Consider the following 25,033-nt stretch of genomic DNA (forward strand, 5'->3'; position numbering starts at 1 on the left):
CGCCAATACACGCTTCCCTCTTGAAAGGTCAAACAGGCCGGGCGCGGTGGCTCATGCCTGTAATCCCTGCACTTTGGGAGGCCGAGGCGGGCGGATCACGAGGTCAGTAGATCGAGACCATCCTGGCTAACACGGTGAAACCCCGTCTCTACTAAAATACAAAAAATTAGCCGGGCGCGGTGGCGGGCGCCTGTAGTCCCAGCTACTCCGGAGGCTGAGGCAGGAGAATGGCGCGAACCCGGGAGGCGGAGCTTGCAGTGAGCCGAGATGGTGCCACTGCACTCCAGCCTGGGCCACAGAGTGAAGACTCCGCCTCAAAAAAAAAAAAAAAAAAAAAAAGAAAGGTCAAACAGACAGAAACTCACATCAGATGCGATCTTCCATGTTTCCAGTTCTTTTTTAATTACATTATGTAATCTCAACTCTTCCTCTGAAAAAAGAGAATTACTAAGGAATCAGAGGGATAAACATTTTGCTAGAATTGGAAGTGAATCACTTTTTAGCAATATTTTAAATGTGGACTGAACTTCTGCATTATGTTCACTCCAGAGTAAAAATTAAATGTAAATGAGGAAAAACAAATGGGATGAAGTGCTTCCTCCTACTATAGGCTACAAAGAGGCGGGCATTGTGAAACAAGCAAACTTGTGGAATGCAAAATCTGGCCAGAAACAGGAAATGCAGAATGTTAACATCTCCGTGGAAAAAGAAAGACAACGTGTTGAATGAATATACGACCCAAATTCAAATTCACGGAACCTGAGTCTGTGAATACTCCAAAATCTGCTCCCATGCACAGGGCACTAAACCTGTCTGAGCTCCAGTTTCTCCATCTATCAGATGAGGGTAATGATAACCTGCATCAGTTATGGAACACATGTAACAGAAAACCCAGACAACAGATGCTTAAATGAGAAGGAGGTTTGTGTGCCCTATGAAAAGAACAGACTGGCAGTCCAGGGCTGGGATCATGGCCTCCTCCGGCCCAGGGTTCCTTCACACTCAGAGCCAGTCATGGGGCTATGACCTGTGGACCCAATGCTAGGGTAATTCTCTGCTATTGGCATTTTTAGAGTATTAATAATTGAGAACTGCAGTCCTGCATGTCCACTTTGCATTGGGCCCTGCAAATTATGTAGCCAGTCTAGTTCACAACTTCAAGCTTTCTAGTCTACCATCCTTTCTGGGAACATGATCCTCTTCCCCTAACCTTTCCTTCCAGATCCCAAGCGGGAACTTTCTGCTCAATAACCTCTACCTCCATCCCAAAGGCCAGAACTTAGTACGTGGCTTCTCTTTTTTTTTTTTTTTTTTTTGAGTCTCCCTCTGTCGCCCAAGCTGGAGTGCGGTGGCGTGATCTCGGCTCACTGCAACCTCTGCCTCCCAGATTCAAGCAATTCTCCTGTCTCAGCTTCCCAAGTAGTTGGGAGTACAGGTGCATGCCGCCACACCCAGCTAATTTTTTGTATTTTAGTAGAGACGGGGTTTCACTGTGTTGCCCAGGCTGGTCATGAACTCCTGAGCTCAGGCAATCCGCCCACCTTAGTCTCCCAAAGAGCTAGGATTACAGGCATGAGCCACTGTGCCTGGCCAGTACATGGCTACTCTTACCAGCAGAGGAACCTAAGGATACAGTTTTTATAGCCAATTGCCTCTCCCAGCAAAATCAGTAAGAAACTAGAAGCAGATGGATACTGCAGAAGGCCTTGACACAAAAGTCAAATAAAAGAGATCGTCGGTACAATGAAACACATCCAAATTTAGTTGCTCTAATGATTAAAAAGGCAGGATAAAGTAGATTATCTACTTAATATAATGAGACCATTGAAAATGTTCCATATAATTAGGAATAATAAAAAGATAAGGCAGATAATCTCAAGAGTATTTCAATTATTTGTATGCTCACTGTGAGAATTTTATAATTATACAACAGTTTTAAGTAAAATAAATTAGTAACAAATATTAACTGCCCTCCTACAATATAAAAATATTATATTTGTATAAGGAGTTAACAATCTAGTAGAGAAATAAGACACCTTTGACAGCAAAGGTAGATTCCAAGTGAGTGATAATAACACAAAATACGTAGTAGAAATGAATGACTGCTTCCTGGTCTCATTACTTTAGGATATACTTCCCATTTAAAGGAACTTTAAAGATTTCAAACAAGTGTAAGTACAACGTTCAGAACAATTGTGGAAGGTTCCAGCTGGATATTCATTTACAAGATCTGGCAATATCTTTGAGAAGCAAATAGTTAGATATCATTTTTCCATCTTTGCTGAAAAGGACATTTCCTATCCAACATTTGTTTTGAAAAAGACAAAGCAGTAGATAAGGTAACTGCTGCTATACGGGCTGTTCATCTTTCCAAACAACACGTATCTTGTTAGTTTCCTAAGCAAGGATTTTCAATGGCTTCTTAACACTGTTTTTATTGAGTCTAAAGTCCTCTGCCTACCATCTATCATTCAAGGCCCTTCTTAATTTAGGCCCATCCTAAGTAAGCAAATTTACTAATTTTCTTAACTCTCTAGTGGCTTTCTACCATAAATCATAATTATGACAACAGCTAATTATATATATTAACACTAAGAATCTGAGATATAGCTACAGTGGTGTTCAGATGAAAATTCACATCCTCATATGATTATATTAATAAACAAAAGTAAAAATGAATGAATTCAGCATACCACTCATGGAGTTAGAAAAGGAAATAATAAAGTTGAAATTAATAATTTAGAAAACAGAAAAAGAATAAAACTGATAAATACAACCAAAGCTGACTCTCTGAAAAAATAAATAAAACAAACTCCTGCTTAATCTAAGCAAGGAAAAGGGAGAAATTAAAAACATATAACATGAGAAATGCTAATGGGACAATAACTACAGAAAATTAGAAGAAGCAAAAGACAACTTCACAAATATATTTGAATATTCTATGCAAATATATTTGAAGTACTATATATTATAACATATTATATTATACATTATATTAATAGGTATTATTATATTATATATTATACTAATATATTTGAATATGCTATGCAACTATATTTGAAATATGAATGAGATTATCATTTTTCTAGGAAGATATCATTTACCAACCTGATGACAAAATAGAGAAAAATCTTAAGCAGATTTATTTCATAGATGAAACAAAGAAACTAGCCAACCACTCTCCCTAATTCCCTAAGTCCAGTCGGTTTCACAGGGATTTCTCCCAAATATTTGAAAAACAGATCATTCCAGTGCCATTTAAACTACCTAGACTATGAAAAAGAAAAAAAACTTTTAAATTATTTTGAAAAAGCAACTATAACACTGCCACCAAAACCCAGTAACAATTTCACATACACATAAAGGAAAATTACAGATCAGTCTTACAAATATTGATGTAAAAATTATAAATTATCCAATAGAATATATGATGACCAAGTGACATTTATTCCCAAATGCAAATATGACTTGATGGAGGAATTATTAATATATCATACTAATAAGTTAAAGGGAAAGTAATATGACTAGATCTATAGATAGTAAGACAAGCCCTATCAAAATTTAATCTCCAATATGAGGTTTTTATTTGTTTATTATGTTTTTAAAAATAATACAGATAGGGTTCCACTATGTTGACCAGGCTGGCCTTGAACTCCTGGCCTCACGCGATCCTCCCATCTCAGCCTCCCAAAGTGCTGAGATTGCAGGTGTGAGCCACTGCACCTGGCCTTTTGAGGTTTTAAAAAATATATATTTAATAAAATAGAAATGAATGAACATAATTTTTTAAAAAATATATGTCTATCTGAAGTCAGAAAAAAGTCTGATTGGCATTGTTTCCTTTTATTATCTAACACACTCTGGAGGTACTATCTAAAGCTACCAGACAAGAGAAAGAAATCAGAGAAACAAAAATTGTTAGAGAGGAGGCAAGGCTATGACTATTTACAAATTATATAATTGGATATCTGGAAAATTCATGAGAACCAACTAAAAACAAAAATTACTAGAAATAAAACACATTCAGCAATCAAGGTATAAAATAAATACACAGAAATCACAAGCCTCTGTGCATACTCACAGCCAGAAAATATAACGAAAGAAAAGGTCCCATGTACGTTCACAACAAATAGATAGAAATAAAGTTAGCAAAACCAGTCTTTAATAAGATAGGAATCAATGAACACAATTTTCTAAAATATGTCTGTCTCAGACCAAAAGACAATATCAGACTTAATAAGGAAACAAAATGTTCCTGCAGGACAAAGAAGTAGAGTTGAATAAACAGAACCACTTATTATATCTTTGGAGAGTAACATAAAAATCATAAAATATGTCAAGTTGTCCTAAGTTAATTTTTAAATTTAAGGTGATCTTGATTTAAAAAAAAAAAAAAAAAAAAAAAAGGAAGGGTTTTTTAATTTTTATTTTTTTGGTTGTTTTTGTTGCTCACTAGAACTAAAGAAAACTGAATCCACAAATCATATTAAAAAATCAATAAGCCCTGATAGGAAAGATGACTCTAGAAAAGAGGAGCAATTATGGAAAACTAGAAACCAGCCCTTCTAGATTTTAAGCGACACTCAACACTTTTGGGAACTGGAGCTTGAACAGACCTACTGAACAGAACGGAGGCAAATGCATACAGGACTTTGGTATGTAAAGCTGGCATTTCAAATCAGTGGGGACTATAAAGACGATTCAATAAATGGTGTTGGTATAAATGAGTGGCCATTTGGGGAGGAAAAAAAAGAAACATTGGGACCATATCAATTTATGCTAGGGGAAATTCTGGATAGGTGGAAGGTTAAATGTGGGAAGTGAAAGAATCAAAGTTCTAAGAGAAATGAGGAAAAAATCATTTATAATATCAGAGTAGGAAAGCCTTGAGAACATGACTTAAAATCTAGAAGACATGAAAGAAAATAATGACAAGTTAAAAACATAAAAATCAAAAACATCTGCATGAGTAAAACACCATAAATAAAGTCAAAAGACAAAGGACAAACTTGGGAAAATATTTGCATCTCACCTAACAGAAACAGCTAATTTGGTTTTATTTATTTTAATAGCTTTAGGGGTACAGGTAGGTTTTGGTTACATGGATGAATTGTACAGTGGTTAAATCTGGGATTTTAGTGGACCCATCGTCACCCCAAGTAGTGTACATTGTACCCAATAGGTACTTTTTCATCCCCTACCTCCCTCCTAGCCTCCCCCATTCTGAGTCTCCGATGTCCACAGTACCACTCTATATGCCTTTGTGAACCCATAGTTTAGCTCCCACTTATCAGTGAGAACATGCAGTATTTGGCTTTCTGTTCCTGCGTTAATTCACTTAGGATAATGGCCTCTAGCTCCATCCATGTTTTGGCAAAGGACACAATTTCATTCTTGGGGCTAACTTTTAAAGTTCCTGTAAAAAGATAAGGGAAAGGACAAAACTCAATAACAAATGTGCAAGGGATATGAACAGCCAATACATAGAAAAAGAAAAGCAAATGGAACTGGGCATGGTGGCTCATGCCTGTCATCCCAGCACTTTAGAAGGCTGAGGTGGGCAGATAGCTTGAGCCCAGAAGTTAAGAGACCAGCCTGAGCAACATAGTGAGACCCCCTCTCTATTTTAAAATATGTTTAAAAAAAAAAAAAAAAAAAGCAAATGGTTCTTTAACTTTTGAAAAGATACACTCATTTTTTTAAAAAAACTAAACTACACGAAGACACTTTCTCCCATGAGATAAGCAAAAATCTAAAAGTTTAATAATACACTATGCTGATGTGTACATCTGTTATGTGTAACAGGTGTATAACTAAATGTGTACATCTAAATGTAGATATACACCTGTGTACATGTTATTAAATGTACTGCTAAATATTTTTGAACCTATTATAAATGAAATTGTTTTTCAATTCATTTTCCAGTGGTTGCTGCTAAAATATAAGAATAGAATTGGCCAGGCACAGTGGCTCATGTCTGAAATCTCATCCTTTGTGAGGCCGAGGCAGGAGGATCACTTGAGGCCAGGAGTTCAAGACCAGCTTGCTCAATAGAGTGAGACCCCCATCTTGACAAAAATAAAAAATAAGCCGAATGTGGTGGCACATGCCTGTAGCCTCAGATACTTAGGAGGCTGAGGTGGGAGGATCACTTGAGCAAGGAGTTTGAGGCTGCAGTGAGCTATAATTGTGCCACTGCACTCCAGCCTGGGTAAACAGAGCAAGACCCTGTCTGTAAAATTTTAAAAAGAAAACAGAATTGATTTTTGTATTTTAATTTTATATACTTTGACATATTATTACTTGATGTCGTTTGGCTCTGTGTCCCCACCCAAATCTCATGTTGAATTGTGACCCTGAGTGTTGGAGGTGGGGCCTGGAGGGAGGTGATTGGATCGTGGGGGTGGTTTCTAATGGTTTAGCACCATCTCCCTACTGCTGTCTTATGATGGAGTTCTCATGAGATCTGCTTGTTTAAAAGTGTGTAGCACTTCCCCTTTCACTCTCTCTTACCTGCCATCATGTAAAGATGTGCTGGCTTCCCCTTCACCGTCTGCCATGATTGTAAGTTTTCTGAGGCCTCCCCAGCCATGTCTTCTGTACAGCCTGCAGAACTGTGAGTCAATTAAACCTCTTTTCTTCATAGATTGCCCAGTCTCAGATAGTTCTTTATAGCAGTATGAGAATGGACTAATACAGGAAATTGGTATCAGAGAAGTGGGGCATTGCTACAAAAGATACCTGAAACTGTGGAAGCAGCTTTGGATGGGCAGAGGTTGGAACAGTTTGGAAGGCTCAGAATAAGACAGGAAGATAAGGGAAAGTTTGGAACTTCCTAGAGACTTGTTGAATGACTTTTACCAAAATACTGATAGTGAGATACAGACAATGAAGTCCAGGCTAAGGAGGTCTTAGATGGAGATGAGGAACTTACTGGAAACTGGAGTAAAGGTCATTCTTGCTATGCTTCAGCAAAAAGACTGCTGGTATTGTGCCCCTGCTCTGTGAAATCTGAACTTGAGAGAGATTATTTAGAGTATCTGGTGGAAGAAATTTCAAAGCAGCTAACCATTCAATAAGTGACCTCGCTGCTTCTAACAGCATATGCTCATATGCATTCACAAAAAAGGTGGTCTGATATTGGAACTTATATTTAAAAGGGAAGCAGAGTATAAAAGCTTGGAAATTTTTCAGCCTGCCATGTAGTAGAAAAGAAAAACCTATTTTCTGGGAAGTAATTCAAGCCAGCTGCAGAAATTTACATAAGTAAAAAGGAGCCAAATGTTAATAGCCAAGACAATGGGGAAAATGCCTCTAAGACATTTCAGAGACCTTCATAGCAGCCCCTCCTATTACAGGCCCAGAGGCCTAGGAGGGAGAAACAGTTTCGTGGGCCAGGCCCAGGGCCTTACTATTCTGTGCAGCCTTGGGACATGGTGCCCTGAATCCCAGCCACTCCAGTTTCAGTCATGGCTAAAAGGAGCCACAGTACAGCTTGGGCCATTGCTTCAGAGGGTGTAAGCCCCAAGTCTTGATGGCTTCCCTGTAGTATTGGGCCTGTGGGTACGCAAAGGGCAAGAGTTGGAACTTGGGAGCCTCTGCCTAGATTTCAGAGGATGTATGGAAACACCTGGATGTCCAGGCAGAAGTCTCCTGCAGGACTGGATCCCTCATGGAGAACCTCTACAAGGGCAGTGTGGAGGTGAAATGTGGGGTTGGAGCTCCCACCAAGTTCCCACTGGGGCACTGCCTAATGGAGCTGTGAGAAGACAGTCACCATCCTCCAGACTCCAGGATGAGAGATCCACTGACAGCATGCACTGCGCACCTGAAAAAGCTGCAGGCACTCAATCCCAGCCCATGAAAGCAGCTGTGGGGGTTGTATCCTGCAAAGCCACAGAGGCAGAGCTGCCCAAGGCCTTGGGAGCCCACCCCTTGCATCAGTGTGCCTTGGATGTGAGACATCGAATCAAAGGAGAGTATTTTGGAGCTTGGAGATTTAATGACTGTCTTCCTGGGTTTTGCTTGCAAGAGGTCTGTAGCCCCTTTGTTTGGCCAATTTCTCCCTTTTGGAATGGGGGCATTTACTCAATGCCTGTACCCGCATTGTATCTTGGAAGTAACTAACTTGTTTCTTTATTTTACAGGCTCATAGGTAAAGGGTACTTGCCTTGTCTCAGATGAGACTTTGGACTGGGACTTTTGAGTTAACTCTGGAATGAGTTAAGAATTTGGAGGATTGTTGGGAAGGCATAATTGTTTTTGAAACGTGAAAAGGACATGACATTTGGTAGAGGCCGGGTACAAAATGATATGGTTCGGTTCTGTGTCCTTACCCAAATCTCATGTTGAATTGTGATACTGAGTGTTGGGAGGGGTGCTGGTGAGAGGTGATTGAATCATAAGGGTGGTTTCTAATGGTTTAGCACCATCCTTCTAGTGCCATCTTGTAATGGAATTCTCATGAGATCTGCTTCTTTTAAAAGTGGGTAGCACCTCGCCCTTCGTTCTCTCTCTCACCTGCCACCATGTGAAGATGTGCTGGCATCCCTGTCACCTTCTGCCATGATTATAAGTTTCCTGAGGCCTCCCCAGCCATACCTCTTGTATAGCCTGTGGAACTGTGAGTCAATTAAGACTCTTTTCTTCAGAGATGACCCAGTTTCAGGTAGTTCTTTATAGCAGTGTGAGAATGGAATAATACACTACTTCTAATTATTTTGTAGATCCTTAGGATGTACAAAACAATCATATGTAAACAATCATATTGCCTGCAAATAAGGATGATTTTGCTTCCTTCTTTCCAATCTTTATTATTTTATCATTCGTTATTGCAGTGGCTAGAAGCTCCAATTCAATATTGAGTAGAAGTGGTAAAAAAAAAAAAAAGAGCATATTTGCCTTTGCTCTGATTTTGGTAGAATATCATTTAATATTTCACCATTAAGTATAATGCTTGCTGTAGGTTTTTCATAAATGCTCTTTATGAAGTTGAAGAAGTCCTTTATAGTCTCAGTTCGGTGAGAAATTTTCTCATAAATGGATATCAAATTTTGTCATATTTTTTATCTACATGTGAAAATGAACAGATAGTTTTTCTCCTTTATTCTGTTAATATGGTGAGTTATATTGATTTTCAATATATTGTTAAACAAACCTTGAATTCCTGGGATAAAACTAATTGGTTATGCTGTATTATTTTATTATTTGCTTCATGTTTGTTTCCTCTGCTGTTAGTCCCTCTTGTTCTCCCTTTCCTATATTCTTTTGGATTAAGTGAATAATTTTATAATTTCATTTTAACTTACCTATTGGTCTTTTAGTCTTTTACATGATTTCTTAGAAGCTCCTCTAGAGACTACAATATAATCCCTTAACTTCTCAGCCTACTTGCAATTTTATTGGTCCATTTACCCTCCCCAGCCATACCACCAACACTGCCACCATCTTTTATGCCATAGCTGCCATATAATCTATCTATATGTGATATAAACCTTAAGTCAATATTATAATATGTCCTTTATACAGTTGTGCATATATGAAAAAATTAAGAGGAAAATTGGTCTTTGATGTTTACCCCAGTATTTATAATTTTTTATGCTTTTCATTCCTTTTCTCATATTCTGTACAACTTTCTTTAGCTTCTGGAAGTGCAGGTCTTCTGGTGATGAAATCTCAGTTTTCTGATATCTGAAGATGTCTTCATTTTGCTTTCATTCTTGAAGGATATTTTTGCTAAACAGAGATTTCTAAGCTGACAGTTTTTTCTTTAAGCACTTCAACAATTTCATTCCACTGTCCCTGACTTCTATAATTTCTGCTGAGAAGTCCACAACCATTGAAATCATTATTCTCCTATATATAATGTGTCATTTTTATTTACTGCTTTTAAGATTCCCCTTTGTTTTTTGTTTGTTTGTTTGTTTTCAGTAGTTTGACTATGATGTGTCTAGTTTGTTTTTCTTTGTATTTATCCTGTTTGGGATTCACAAAGCTTATCCAATCAGAAAATGTAAACATTTTATTAAATTTAGGATGTTTTCAGCCACTATTTTTTCAAATGTTTGCCATCTCATTCTTTTTCTCCTCTCTTCCTGATACTTTAACTCTCCATAACGTCAGCTTTTTAAATATTGTGCCACACATTCCTGAGGTTCTCTACGTTTCTCACTCCTTTTTCTCCTCCTCCTCCTCCTCCTCCTCCTTCTTCTTTAGATGGGACAATTTCTATTGCTCTATCTTCAAATAGAGGCATTTAGATATGTGTAGAAACTGGTCAGCTTCCAAAAATGCAAATACAGCCCAAATAAATGTTAAGAACAATATATTAAAGTCTTAAGAAACCAGAAACATGTCAAGTGGGGATACCTTCACTGTTAGGTGATAGGGCAACCATCTGGTCATTTCATTCATGATCCCAGTTATTTTCATCTGTAGCAAAAAGTTATAGGATTTTCATTGTTACTGGAAATGAGAAAAAGTATATATACACATATATATGTATATATATATTTATATCTGTGATTTCTGGCAAATGTATAGGTGGTATTACACTTGAATTACATCCATATAGTTCCTAAGAATAATTTTATATGCCAAGAGTTTAAGATGCCTAAATTCTTTAAAAAGAACAGCAAATATCCACACTTCTCAGAGTACACTGAGATGCATACAATCTAAATGTATTCCTTTCAGGATTTTGATTATAAAAAATTTCAGTAACTCCCTCAAAGATAGAGATTATTTATTCAACAAACATTATGGCAGATTCAAGTATCAAAACAATCTGTAAATTTGGGCATGTAGACCCAAAAAAGATCCTCTCTCAAACTGCTAACCTGGTGCTGCTAAATGAAGCAGTTCTTGCCTAAGAATTTTCACAGGTGTTCATTTGCATCCATGAAATTCCTCTCATTACATCAGTTTTTAAACAGGTTGTTTGCATCAAGTTTCAAGAGTAATTTGTGAACATTGGTGTCTGACTATCTATCCCCATAGCAGAGATAGTAACTTCTGAAAATTTCCAGTTACTCCTAGAGATTAAAGAGTTGGAAAATAAAAAGGTAAAATTTAAATTGTGATCTACTGGTCTAAGCCTATATTTTCAAATGGCCAGGCTTATAAACCATCTTCTTACTTAATATCCTTGCCTCAGCTGTCTTCCTCACACATTTTTTTTAAACAGTCTCAATCTGGCATCTACTGCAGCCTCAACCTCCCAGGCTCAGGTAATTCTCCAACCTCAGCCTACCAAGTAGCTGGGACTACAGGGGTATGCCACCATGCCCGGCTACTTTTTTTGTATTTTTTGTACAGACAGGGTTTTGCCATGTTGCTTAGGCTGGTCTTGAACTCCTGGGCCCAAAGTCCCATGCAGTTTGAACAGTATATACAATTGGAAGCCTCACATTCCAAACCCCACCTTCAACATGTTTCCCAAAATTTTCAAATCCCACCCTTTCACCTGGTCTTTCAGACCTTCCCCTAGAGCAGCAGTACCCTGTACCTGGTCCGTGGCCCAGGCATCGGGGACTCCTGCCCTAGGGTACATCTATTTGTTCTTGGAGTCACTGCCACAGCCACTGTCATTATTCCCCAATGTGGCCCCTCACAGGCTTGTGCGGGTGCATGCAAGCCAGCCCTCCCTCACTGATCCCGCATGCTGTTACCCTGGAGCAGCTCCCACACATGTGCAAAGCTGATGTACACCTGGGCCTTCGTTCATTCCAGTTCCCTACCTAGAATGTCTACGCAGTCCTCACACCCTGCCACCAGACCTTCGCAGCCATGCAGACACCTCGTCTCCAGAATTACCTCTGACACCTAAAGCACTCACAGACCCCACCTCCCTCCCTTTCTCTTTTGTACCCCACATTTTAATATCTTCCATTTTTTCCTGTTTCTCTCCTCCCAGTAGACTATAACTTCTTTAAGGGTAAGAAATGGGTCTCCTTTCTCTTCGTATTCTCCAGTACTAAAAACGCTTCCTGGCACATGTTAACCATTCACTGCATGTTTGTTGAATTAATGAAAGAATAAAGAAATAAATGTACTTATACTCTTTAATTCAACCAAGAAAATATAACAGTGGTCCCCTACATGTAATTTATCCCTTACAGCTCAACTTTATATAAAACTTTCTGCAAACTAGAATCACTCAACTTCTTTCCACCACTTCCTTCAAAATTCACCAACTTCAAAGGCTCCATAATTTAACCCCTCCCCTTTGATCCTTCTCTTCTGCCATCTTCCAGATTCCACATTCCTCAGGAGCAGGCTTAAGGCCTTATCTTTCTCGTATTTTAAGTGTTTGCTTAGTTCCTTTTTGTGCCAGGTACTATAACTAGATGGGAAAAGGTTTTTTGGTTGTTTTCTTGTTTTTAATTTATCATGCAATTTTCACAACTTCACAAGATGAATATTAATACCCAAGATTTAACAGATGAGAAGACTAAGTAACTTGCCCAAGGTCACACAACTAATGAACGATGGAGTTGACATTTTAACATAAGGCTACTATATTCTGAAGACACGCTCTTTTCTTTTTTTCCATCCCAGCACAGGGGAAAGGGGACAATTATTCTAGGCTGGATACTTACTTTATGTTCTTTCTGTAATAGATCTGTTATATTTTACAACAGGAAATATTTTTGAAACCACAGAATAGGTTCAGCAAAATAAGTGAAGCTTATCTTTGATCAGAGATAAAGGCAAAGAAACCCCGGCTTCAAATTAAAACCCCATATATGCAAACGTCATTTTATGAGCCAGGACTATCTTTTCCTGAGTTTTTTAACTTTAAAACACCAAAGCACAGTGGCTACAGAAGGAAGGTAGTCACGGAGTTGCACCACGGAATGAAATCGTATTATCACAGGCCTTAATACAACAGGCCAAATTCATTTCGAAAAAATGTATTCAAGTCTTAGACCCTGTGAAAAAACAACTCTTATTTTCAAGAACAGAAACAGCTAGGGGTTTTTTATATCTTCTTACAAGAAATTTCCATCCATTGGCTTTAAATTTTACTTTTCATTCAAAAGCACAGCATGTTTTTATATTGAAAACTTCCTAGGAAAAGGAGAGCCATTTTCTCATACTCTGAATCACGGTTTTGCTCTGACTAGGTAAACAGCATGCACCCTCAAACTCTTGCTAGAGAGAGTCACTGAAACCTTTTAGGTTAAAAGGAAATGATTGGTAAATAGCTTTTCTGAATCTGAGTTCTTCTGTAGGAAATGGAAAAACAGAGAACTTACAATTCTAACTAGTAGCATCAGACTCAAATAACAACTTTGTGGGAAAACAAGGATCGATTTGAAAGCTAGGCTCCTTCAGGTCAGACTCAGATTTTGAGGGGCCCTGTGTTTTTATAATTTTGGAGGCTCTCTACAAGAAAAAGAAGGCAAACTTACAAATGCAAATTTAATCATAAACACAAATATGTATCTAGAATAAAAAAACATAAAGCATAAATTTAATAAGGCTGACAAATACGGCAAACAAAATTTTTCACCAAAATATGAAATAACATTTTTACTAACTGTCTGGGACATTTCGGTAGTGTTTCCTTTCCTATCTTTTTTAGTTGCATGCTCTCTTAAAAGACTTTTTTCCTAAAAAATAAAGATTTAAAATTATTTTCTCTATTGAGAATAAAGGTTTTTCCTTTAATTTGGCTAAAATTTGGAGTTCTTTCCAACATTAATAGCTTAGAATAATTTATTTCAGCTTCTCAACTCATTATTGTAATGTCATGTAAATTTTTAGAATTATTGTCAAATTTGGAGAAATCTCTGTCAAGTGTTTTTCATACAGGAGCTATATAATCTGGAAAAATATCTGCAGACTGCTGGTTTTATATATTTCAAATGTTCCTCTACTACCTACATACTGCCAATATTAGGCTCTGCAAAAAGTGTTGTTCTCATAGTACATGTCACAAGCCTGGTGAGTAGGCACCGTGGCCAGTAGGACTATCTTTGAAAGCCCCTCCTACCCCAGGATAGTTACGAAAAACTTACCTACTCAAGGAAGTGACTGCAAAGCACATAAGTAAATCTCATTGCTATGGCCTGGATGTTTGGGTTCCCTCAAGATTCCTAGGTTGAAATCCTAACCCCTAAGGTGATGGTATTAAGAGGTAGGGCATTTGGGGGGAAGATGAGGTCATGAGGCTGGGGCCCTCATGAGTGGGATTAGTGCCCTATGGAAGAGGCCTGAGAAAAACCCCTCACCTCTTCCACCACATGAGGACATAGACAGAGAGTGCTATCTGTAACCAGGAAAGGGGCCCTCATCAGACACCAAATCTGCTGGTGCTATGATCTTGGACTTCCCAGCCTCCAGAACTGTGAGAAATAAATTTCTGTTGTTATAAGCCACCCAGTTTATGGGATTTTGCTATAGCAGCCGAAATGGACTAAGACATTCACTGAAATCAAACTAAATATATCCATAAGTCAGCTTTCCCTTAGCCTAGTCCTAAAATCCCCATGACCACTCCAGGGCCATTCAACAAGGTAAGTTAGCATGGAAAGAGACATGATTGTGGTGAAATATTTTTCACAGACAGGCATAAGCCACCATGACAGGCTCATGCCTGTCACCCTAGCAGTTCAGGAGGCCAAGGTAGGAGGATTACTTGAGCCCAGGAGTTTGAGGCCAGCCTGGGCAACATAAGGGAGACCTTGTCTCTACAAAATAAATAATAAATAAATAAATCAGCCAGGCATGGTGGTGTGCTGCCGTGGCCCCAGATACTCAGGAGGCTGAGGTGGGAGGATTGCATGAGCCCAGGGAGTTTAAAGCTGCAATGAACTATGATCACACCACTGTACTCAAGCCTGGGCGACAGAGCAAGACTCTGTCTCTGTGTCTCTCTCTCTCTCTATCTCTCTCCCTCTCTCTCTCTCTCATATAGATGGATAGATAATATATATAAAAAACACTCTATATCTATATATATTATCTATATATAGGTGATATACAATCTATATGTTATAGGTATAATATATATCTATATATAGATATCTTAAATATATATATCTTAAAGTACTGACATCTTCCACCACCACTCGTAATCACAGCCACAGGCCGTAAACCACACTGGAGAATGGAGGCGAAGTGCAGCTCACCAGGCCCCAGCGCCAGACATTGGATTCCGGGGTTCCACGTGTGTCTGCAGAGATGCATTTGTTTCTCTCAACACCGAGGAAGACTCCCCCATTACACACTGGGAACCGGACTCAGAGCTACTCCCCAGTGGAGTGGGACCCAGGGCAGCTGCTCTTTCCACTTCCCATAGCGGCTTTTCCAGCGTTCTTTTCCTTACCATAAGAGGGGTGACACATATTCATTAAACATTTTCAGTAGATGGGATTTTTTAAATTACCTGTAGTCATATTACCTAGACACAACCATGGAAAGATTTTGGCATATTTTCATGTTTTATGGAACAAAGAAATTGAAAACATTAAATTAAACCAAATCTATTTCTCTCATTATTAAAGAAATATACATTCCCTGTCAAAAATATGAAAAGAATTTAAAAAATACTTAAAATCATCTGTATTTGTTGGCGAGGGCTGTTGTAACAAAGTGCCACAGACTGCATAGTTTAACAACAGACATTTTTTGTCTCGCAGTTCTGAAGGCCAGAAGTGCAAGATCAAGGTGTTGGCAAGGCTGGTTGGTTCCTTCTGAGGGCTGTGAGGGAAGGGTCTGTTCTACACCTCCCCGCTAGCTTCTGGTGTTTTACTGCCAATCTTTGGCATCCCTTGGTTGACAGAACATTACCCTGACCTCTCCCTTCATCTTCACATGGTGTCCTCCCGGTGTGCAAATCTGTATCCAAATTTCCCCTTCTTATAAGGACACTGGTTACATTGGATTTGAGGCCCACCCCACTCCAGTATGACCTCATTCTAACTTAAGTAATTAATACACGATTTCCAAATAGTCACATTCTAAGGTAGTGGGGGTTAGAACTTGAACATATGAATTTGGAAGTGGGTAGGGGGACACAGTTCAACACAGAACACCATCTCAAATCCTGTGAGGCAAAGAAAACCAACGTTAGCAAGTTATCACTAGGTCGTTTTTGAAGGTATGGCCAGAAATTTCTTCTGCGACTCTGCTCATTGAGGTTGGGGTCTGTGTCCCCATGTCTCTGAATCTGGGCAAGCTGGTGACTGCTCTGCTCAGTAATCCTCGTATTCAAGTCATGACAACCCGGGCACCAGGCAGGGGAATGAAAGAGCTTCCAGATGTTTCCAGCCCTCAGCTACCAAGTCATTTCCAGCTTGGGTCTTACTGAGCTGAGGTCACAGACACCAGGGAATAAAGACAAACCCTCCCTCCTGTGCCCTGTTGAAATTCCAGATCCACAGAACCCGTGAGCATAATAAATGTATGTTGTTTGTGACCGTTAGTTTTACATCTAGACCACAAGATGCCTAAATACTTCAATAAACCTTATTCTGGGTATGTCTGTAAAGGTGTTTGGATGAGATTAACACCGGAATCATAGACTGAGTAAAGCAGGTTGCTTTCCCCAGTGTTCCTTCCCCAGTCCATTGCAGGCCAGAACAAAAGGCCTGGCAAGGTAGAGCTTGGTCCCTCTGCCTGACTACTTGAGCTGGGACATCAGTCTTCTCCTGCACTCCAACTGGGGCTTACCCCATCAGTGCCCCTGGTTCTCAAGCCATTCGACTCATTCTGGAACTACACCACCAGCTTTCCTGGGTCTCCAGCTTGCAGATGGCAGATTACAGGACTTCTCATCTACCACAATCCATGAGCCAACTCCTCGCAATAAATTGCCTATAATAAAGGTCTTATAATATGTATGTTTATACACTATTGGCTCTGTTTCTGAAGGTTCCAAATATATTGTTTAAGTCAGTAATTTCAGAGGTGGGCGGAGGGCTAACTACCCAGCAATAGTTATATTGTAATATTTCTAGTCAGAAATATTTTAATTCTTATATAATTATAATTCTTACTCTTTTTTCTGTGCCTTTAAAAACATTTCTCTTACTAAAGTGAGTCACTAACTTCTTAGATCAAAAGGAAATGATAATTTCTCTGATTCTGATATTTATTTTAAAAAATATTTAAAAAACAGTTCAGCCTCACTTCTAAACATTTGCATTATATAAACATAATGAATATACTGAGTCCAGCCATAGGTAACACAGGGACATTCACAAGTCCCAGGTGGAGGACAGTATGAACTGAAGCTTTTTGACGCAGTGGCTGCTTAGACCTTTTACTATTCTTTCCTAGTTAAAAGTCAGAGAAATCAAGTAAACATTGAAGTCTTAAAGATGCAGCTCATGCCTGTAATCCCAGCACTTTGGGAGACTAAGGTGAAGGATTACTTGAGTCCAGGATTTCAAGAGCAGACCCTGGGCAACAAAGCGGGACTATCTCTTTGAAAAAAAAAAAAAAAAGTCGTAGAAAACATGTGAGGCTCTTGGTAATGCATATGATGAATACGATGCACTACACAGCTCTGGTTTTGAGAAAGGGGAAGTGCTTGGTTCTTCTTGGCATTGGCTGTCAACCATGTAAATAGTTTGGCCAATATTAACAGACCCTGGAGCCAAATCAGTTTCATGTGGTCATCAATCATGACATTTCTTCTGAAACATGAGGTAAAGCATGTGGTGCAAGAAATACACTTTCTGGGAAATGACGGAAACCTTAAGAGGTGCAGCTCAGGGAGCTTCTTGCAGGCCAAACCGCAGCCCCTAGCCACAGAACTGACCAGACCACACGGAGGCCAAATACCTGTGTGTGGGTCCAGCATGAACAATGCTGGTCCTAAGTCCCTGTGGATCATGATCTCCTCATTACTGAGATTTTCATTTTCACTGCTCTTTCGGGTAGTAGATCTTTGAGATGTGTTAATGAAGGGACGGGAAGGTCTATGGTACTAAAAGTATATACTGTTGCCTTGAAAGACAACAGACTTAGTTGGGCATGAGGTTGTTCCCAACATTTTCCTCTGAAAACTCTGCTACATGTGGTTTCATTGTCTTCTGATCTTGGGTGGTGCAAAAAAAAAAAAAAAAAAAAAAAAAAAGCCTATGGCCAGAGAGATTTCTGTTCCTGCATAGGAAACTTACTTTTTTCTATCTGAATGCTCATATGGTCTATTTCTCATATCTTTGTAATGTGAAAATGTTGTCACTCTTTTTTCTTGGAATGTGGTGGAATTTTTTTTTTTTTTTTTTTTTTGAGATGGAGTCTTGCTCTATTACCCAGGCTGGAGTACAGTGGTGCAATCTCAACTCACTGCAACCTCTACCTCCTGGGTTTGAGCAATTCTCTCCTGCCTCAGCCTCCCATGCAGCTGGGATTACAGGTGTCCGACACCACGCCTGGCTAATTTTTGTATTTTTACTAGAGACAAGGTTTCACCATGTTCGCCAGACTGGTCTCGAACTCCTGACCTCAAGCAATCCGCCTGCCTCCACCTCCCAAAGTGCTGGGTTTATGGGCGTGAGCCACTGCACCCAGCCCTGTGGTGGATTCTTTTGATCTTCATCTTCAAGTTCTTTTCAGCACAAGAAACACTTGTTTAATTAGGTCTTTGGTTGTTACTTCTATTTTCCCACAGGAATACCTAAGATTCTTGCATTGAATCATTCTTCCCTCCCCTAGATAGCTCTCATCTCCCACACCGAGTCAATACTTTTAATCCTTTTCTCTGCATTCTGGGAACATACCTTAGGTGGTTCTTCACATCCCTCGCTTGACATTCAACAGCATTCTCTCTAATGTGGACGTGAATGTTATTATTCATCTTTAATTGCTTTTTAATCACTTATCTCTTGATATTCCCTGCCTCACACTCTGATTCAGACACATTGAACTTCTCTCAATTCCTCAACATTCTAGGGTTTTGTTTTTGTATTTATATTTGTTTTAGGAGACAGGGTCTCCCTCTGTCACCCAGGCTGCAGTACAGCGACAAGATCACAGCACACTGCAGCCTCTACCTCCCAGGTTCAATTGATCCTCTGGCCTCAGCCTCCCAAGTAACTGGGACTACAGGCACGTGTCACCACACCCAGTTAATTTTTGTATTTTTTTGTAAAGATGGGGTTTCACCATGTTGCCCAGTCTGGTCTCAAACTTCTGGGCTCAAGCAATTTTCCTGCCTTGGCCTCCCAGTGTGCTGGGATTACAGGCATGAGCTACTGCGCCTGGACAACATCTTGGGTTTTTTCTCACCTCTAGGGCTTCACACACGGTATTCTTTGGTCATAAACGCCCTCCACCACCAAGTCATTTCATTTGGCAAACTCCTACATCTTCATATGCTCTGAGCTTCAGCTTTCATGCAGGAAGCTTGCTATGACCACCGAGGATGGCTCAGAGTCCTCGGGCTTCTATTGTGCCCTGCCAACCCTATTATCACGCATTTCACCCTGAATTGGAAATGCCAGTTCCCTTGTCTGGTACCTCACTAGATTCTGAGAGGACAAGAATTGACAATTTTATTCATCATTATATCCTCAGCCCCGAACACCACTGCTGGCATGTGGTAAGCATTAAAAAATATTTTTGCCTATAATATCCATCTTTTTCAATCACATTCGTCTTTTTGCATCTTAAGAATTCTCTGCATGGTACTCAAAGATGGTACCAAACAGCATCTTTAGGGATACCAACAAGTTTCATTTTTAGAGCTCTGTCTTCCTCTGATTATTCAAATGTGTGTTCCCTTCCTCCTACTTGACAGCATTTTTTCATAGATTTTATGTTTCTCCTGACCTCCTCCTCCAATGAATAGAATAGATCCAGACTTGGTGCCCACCAACAGACGCACATCATACTGACCCTGGCCTCACTTTCTATCTACCTGGGTGCCTGCCAATCTCCTCTTCAAGCTATAAAACAGACTGCAATGTCCAGCTCCCAGCTCCCTCCCATTTCCATTTACTGTGCTCCTCTAGACAGAAATGGGACATGTCCTGTCCCACTGCCATGGGTATTTAGTTAGAATTGGAAGAAATTCCAACTTCAGTCAATGCCACTTTAAACCAGGAGTCCCCAGCCCTTTCAGTTTAAATGAATCCCAGGGACAAGGACATAATTTTGATAATTTTGGCAGGTGTTCTTAGAACACACTTTAGAAGTCTTATTTATGTCCTATATATTAGAGTTTCATCTTAAAGCAGCCTTGTATAGAAACTTTTGTAATCCTGTTAATGTCTTTGTTTTCTGCCTCTATAATTAAGAACTTACCTTTGACCTTTGGAGCACTGACCCTGTTTCTCTGGAGTCTTCCTCCTGAATGGGTCACTCCCCGTTTTTTCTTGAATAAACTTTTTTTTTTTTTTTTGAGACAGAGTCTCACTCTGTAGCCCAGGCTGGAGTGCAATGGTGTGATCTCGGCTCACTGCAAGCTAGGCCTCCCGGGTTCACGTCATTCTCCTGCCTCAGCCTCCCGAGTAGCTGGGACTACAGGCGCCTGATACCACGTCCGGTTAATTTTTAAACTATTTAAACTGGAAAAAAATGAAACAAAATAAAGTTTAAAATAGAAAAATTAGCTGGGCATAATAGCAACTACTTGTAGTCTCAGCTATTCTGGAGGCTGAGGTGGGAGGATGACTTAAGCCCAGGAGGTTAAGACTGCAGTGAGTCATGATTCGCATCACTGCACTCCAGCCTGAGTGCCAGAGTGAGACCCTGTCGGAAAGGGAAAGGGAAGGGGAAGGGAAAGGGAAGAGGAAGGGGAAGGGGAAGGGGAGGGAAGGGGAAGGGGAGGGGAAGGGGAGGGGAAGGGGAGGGGAAGGGAAGGGGAAGGGAAGAGAAAGGGGGAGGGGAAGGGGAACAGAAGGGAAAGAAAGGGAAGGGGAAGGGAAGGGGAAGGGAAGGGAAGGGAAGGGAAGGGAATGGGAAGGGAAGGGGAAGGGAAAGGGGAAGAGAAGGGAAGGGAAGGGAAGGGGAAGGGAAGGGAAGGGGAAGGGAAGGGGGAGGGGGAGGGGGAGGGGAAGGGAAGGGAAGGGAAGGGGAAGGGAAGGGGAAGGGAAGGGAAGGGGGAGGGGGAGGGGGAGGGGGAGGGGAAGGGAAGGGAAAGGGAGGGGAAGGGGAAGGAGAAGGGAAAGGAAGGGGAGGGAAGGGGAAGGGGAGGGGAGGGGGAGGTGAAGGGGAAGGGGGGAGGGAGAGGGGAAGGGGAGGCGAGAGGAAGGGGAGGGAAGGGGAAGGGGAGGGGAGGGGGAAGTGAAGGGGAAGGGGGGAGGGAGAGGGGAAGGGGAGGCGAGAGGAAGGGGAAAGGGGAGGGGAGGACAGCTGAGGGGAAGGGGGGAGGGGAGGAGAGGGGAGGGGAAGGGGAAGGGGAGAGGAAGGGAAGGGAAGGGGAAGGGGAAAGGAAGGGAAGGGAAGGAGAAGGGAAGGGAAGGAGAAGGGAAGGGAAGGAGAAGGGAAGGGAAGGGAAAAAGAAAGAGAGAAGGGAAGGGAAGGGAAGGGAATGGAAAGAAAGGTGGACAAAGACATGCAGACTCAAGGATATTAAACTGTTTCAGAGCATGTGAGTTTTATTTTTCAAACTGGAAGGTTAGCATTAACTGACAATGGCTTTCATAAATTCAAAATTCATATTCGCTTCATCAAAATCAAGGTAATTCTACGTCTATTTCTCCAGCCCCAGCTTCTCACCTTCTCAAGCTATAGGATGTTGTCATGCAAGTGCCCTACAATCGTAATATCAAAATGTTCCCCACAAGGTAGAGGAAGTAAGTTTGGGCCAAAGAGAATCAAGGCATCAGATAGAAGCAAAGGGGAATGAAGGGTACACATGCTGCCCTCATTCCAATCTCTGCCTACTGCAACGCCTAAAGCCCACCCACAATGCTGCCATTCTGAAGGCACAGGAACCACCCCATAAACTTTAAAACATGCCCTTTTGCCAAGCAAATTCAAATTAGATTTCTCCCTTATGCAACCGAGGGTTCTCACTAATACAACTGCTTTACATAATACCTATATTGCTGTAAAGTTCGGTATAAATAATTTTTATAAAATTTTTTAAATCTTATATTTACATAGTACTTCACAATTTTCTAAATTGTTACACACATTATCTCTTTTGGTGTGCAAAAGTAATTGCTTGAGATGGCTAGAACAGCATTTACTATCTATGGTTTTAAAATAACAACAATAAAATAAGACACAGAATAATTTAAATTTTGCATAAGGTCACACAGCTAGTGAGAACAAAACAGGAGATGAACTCAAAGCTTCTGACTCCAAATCCAATACTCTACACCCAGAACTCTGGTCTTCTGATTGCTATCCCAGTGCTCCATGCACCCCTTGATGGCTATGCACATTTGTTAAACATACTAGAGACTATCTTTTGAAAGGAAACCTTTCCACCATGTAAATAACTGCCTTCTAGTTGGCCTACTTTGTTTCGGTTTTGTTTTTGTTTTGAGACGGGGTCTCTTTCTCTCTGTCCCCCAGGCTAGAGTGCAATGGCACAATCTCGGCTCACTGCAACCTCTGCCGCCTGGGTTCAAGGAATTCTACTGCCTCAGCCTCCCGAATAGCTGGGATTACAGGTGCCTGCCACCATGCCTCGCTAATTTTTGTATTTTTGTAGAGATAGGGTTTCACCATGCTGGCCAGGCTGGTCTTGAACTCCTCACCTCAGGTGATCCACCTGCCTCAGCCTCCCAAAGTGCTGGGATTACAGGCATAAGCCACCACACCAGGCTAAGTTGGCCTACTTTGTAAATGTGATTTTTAAAAATAATATTTCCCGAATCAAGGGATACCCCGGCTGCAATTATTTCGATTACTGGAAACTAATGAAGAATTAGTGACACCTTGTGGCAAAAGCTTATTAATTCATGTTCTACTGCTACCCATTTTCAGAGATGTCCAAAGGCTTCATGCACTTCACTAATTAGTTAAGACAAGAGCAAAACTTTGGAAAGAATAATCTAGGGTTGCAACTCTACCTCTGTAACTAGATTCTCTCCTCAATAACTCTACATGTGCTTCAGTCCCCTCCTCTTCACAGAATCTGTGTGACTTCAAGTTCACAGATGACTTCCAGGTTGGCAAACCCAGTGATTACTTCTCAAGTCTCATCTTTCTCAACTTCTCAGTGATATCTGACCAGGTTGAACACACTGTTCCTGAAACCCTTGGATTTGACAAAATCAGTTTCCCTTCTCCTTTAAAATGTTGTAAAGCGGTCTAAGTGCTCATGAGTACCAAATTTATATCTCTAGTTCCACTGAACTTCAGACTCACATCTCTAACCTGCCAGTGTGACATATGTATTTGGATGTCCAATAGCATCTGTCCAAAATAAAACTCTTGGTTTCCTGCTCTTTCCAACAATTGACTGCATCGCAGTAAATAACATGATCATCCTGTCAGTTTAGTAAAGCCATAACCTTAGCAGTCATTCTGTAATCCTCCACTACTTACTATTAGTAAGTGGCAGTGAGGAGTAGGAATAAAGGGACTTAGTTCATTCTCTGAAAGCTCCCAAATGCACCCCTTCTCTCCATTTTTCCTACTGTCACCCTAATTCAAGCCAGAGTCTCTCAACCTACTCAGCACCTTCCTAACTAGTATCTTACTCTTCACCTCTTGCAATCCATTCTTTACATAGCAATCAGTGATCTTTTTAAAACATAACTCAGATGATATCCTTTCTTAAAACCAAAATCCCCATAATCCCAACTCCTCTTCCATTCTACAGAGCCCTCCAATTTGCCCCCAGCTTCCCCAAAATGCTCTAAAAGCTCATGTCTTACCACTCTTCCCTGGCGTTCCATGTTCTAGCCACGCTGGTCTTCCTTTCGCTCCTTAAACTGTTATGCCCAGACTGTTTGTTCCCCAAAGAAGACCACCAGAGTCCAGAGTCAAAGCCAAGCGGCAAGGATCTTTACTACAAGTTCGAACTTGGTCCCTCCTTTACACAGTATACAAGAGGGCCCCGATCAATGCGTGCGTTTGCTTTTTATAGCCCGAAAGTTGCAGGGGAACAAAGAAATTCTTTTGGCTCCCGCGCTTTCAGTAACCTTGAACGGCTGTCTCCTTATCGGAGACTTTCCAGGTGGTGTTTGTACTGGGCTCAGGGATTTTCGAGCCCGGAGGCTGAGGAATGTGCCCAGCTCCTTTCAAAACATACAAGCTTGTTCCTTCCTTAGGAACAGTGCACTAGCCACCACCCTCTGCCTGGGCGGCTCCCCCAGAACTTCACGTGGTTCACTGCTTCTTTTGTCACAAGGTCTCTAGTTAGATGTTACCTTCTCAGGCTTTTCTGCTACTTAACTGAAGGCAGCCACTCATGCCCCCCACCACGACCACAAAGTTTTTTTGTTTTCACCAAAGGTTTTATCTTTCCATGAAATTTTCTTTTTTTTTCTTTTTTGGTTTATTTGCCTATTATCTATTTCCCTACAGTAGGACAAAAGCTTCATCTATCCCAAGCTCTTACAATACTGCTCAGTACAAGGAAGGTGCTTAGTGTCTGCTGAATAATGAACTATCGTAAGTTCTCCCTTGCATTCTCTTACCGATATGGTTTGGATCTGTGTCCCCACCCAAATCTCATGCCAAAGTGTAATTCCCAATGTTGGATGTGAGCCTGGTGGGAGGTGATTGGATCATGGAGGTGTTTTTCATGAATGGTTTAGTGCCATCTACTTGATACTGTCCTCAGGATAGTGAATGAGTTCTTGCGAGATCTGGGTTTTTAAATTTTGTTTTGTTTTGTTTTCTTTGAAGCAGAGCCTCACTCCGTCACCCAGGCTGGAGTGCAGTGGCGTGATCTCAGTTCACTGCAACCTCTGCCTCCCAGGTTCAAGTGATTCTCCTGCCTCAGTCTCCCGAGTACCTGGGATTACAGGCACGCGCCACCATGCCGGCTAATTTTGGTATTTTAGTAGAGACAGGATTTCACCATGTTGGCCAAACTGGTTTCAAACTCTTGACCTCAAAGGATCTTCCCACCTCGGCCTCCCAAAGTGCTGAGATTACAGGCGTGTGC

At 40.7% G+C, this 25,033-nt stretch overlaps 1 long non-coding RNA gene across 2 annotated transcripts in view; it reads right to left on the reverse strand.

The window, feature by feature from the left end:
• The window catches only part of LOC139363275 (uncharacterized), a 44,489-nt gene that overhangs the window by 10,553 nt on the left and 8,903 nt on the right, over nt 1–25,033 (reverse strand). For both annotated transcript variants that reach the window (XR_011623282.1, XR_011623281.1), the window contains one exon: nt 20,263–20,525. This is a non-coding gene — a long non-coding RNA (uncharacterized lncRNA). The remainder of the gene's footprint in view (nt 1–20,262; nt 20,526–25,033) is intronic.

This window comes from Macaca nemestrina, chromosome 5, assembly GCF_043159975.1.
Source record: "Macaca nemestrina isolate mMacNem1 chromosome 5, mMacNem.hap1, whole genome shotgun sequence".
NCBI classification, from domain to species: Eukaryota; Metazoa; Chordata; class Mammalia; order Primates; family Cercopithecidae; genus Macaca; species Macaca nemestrina.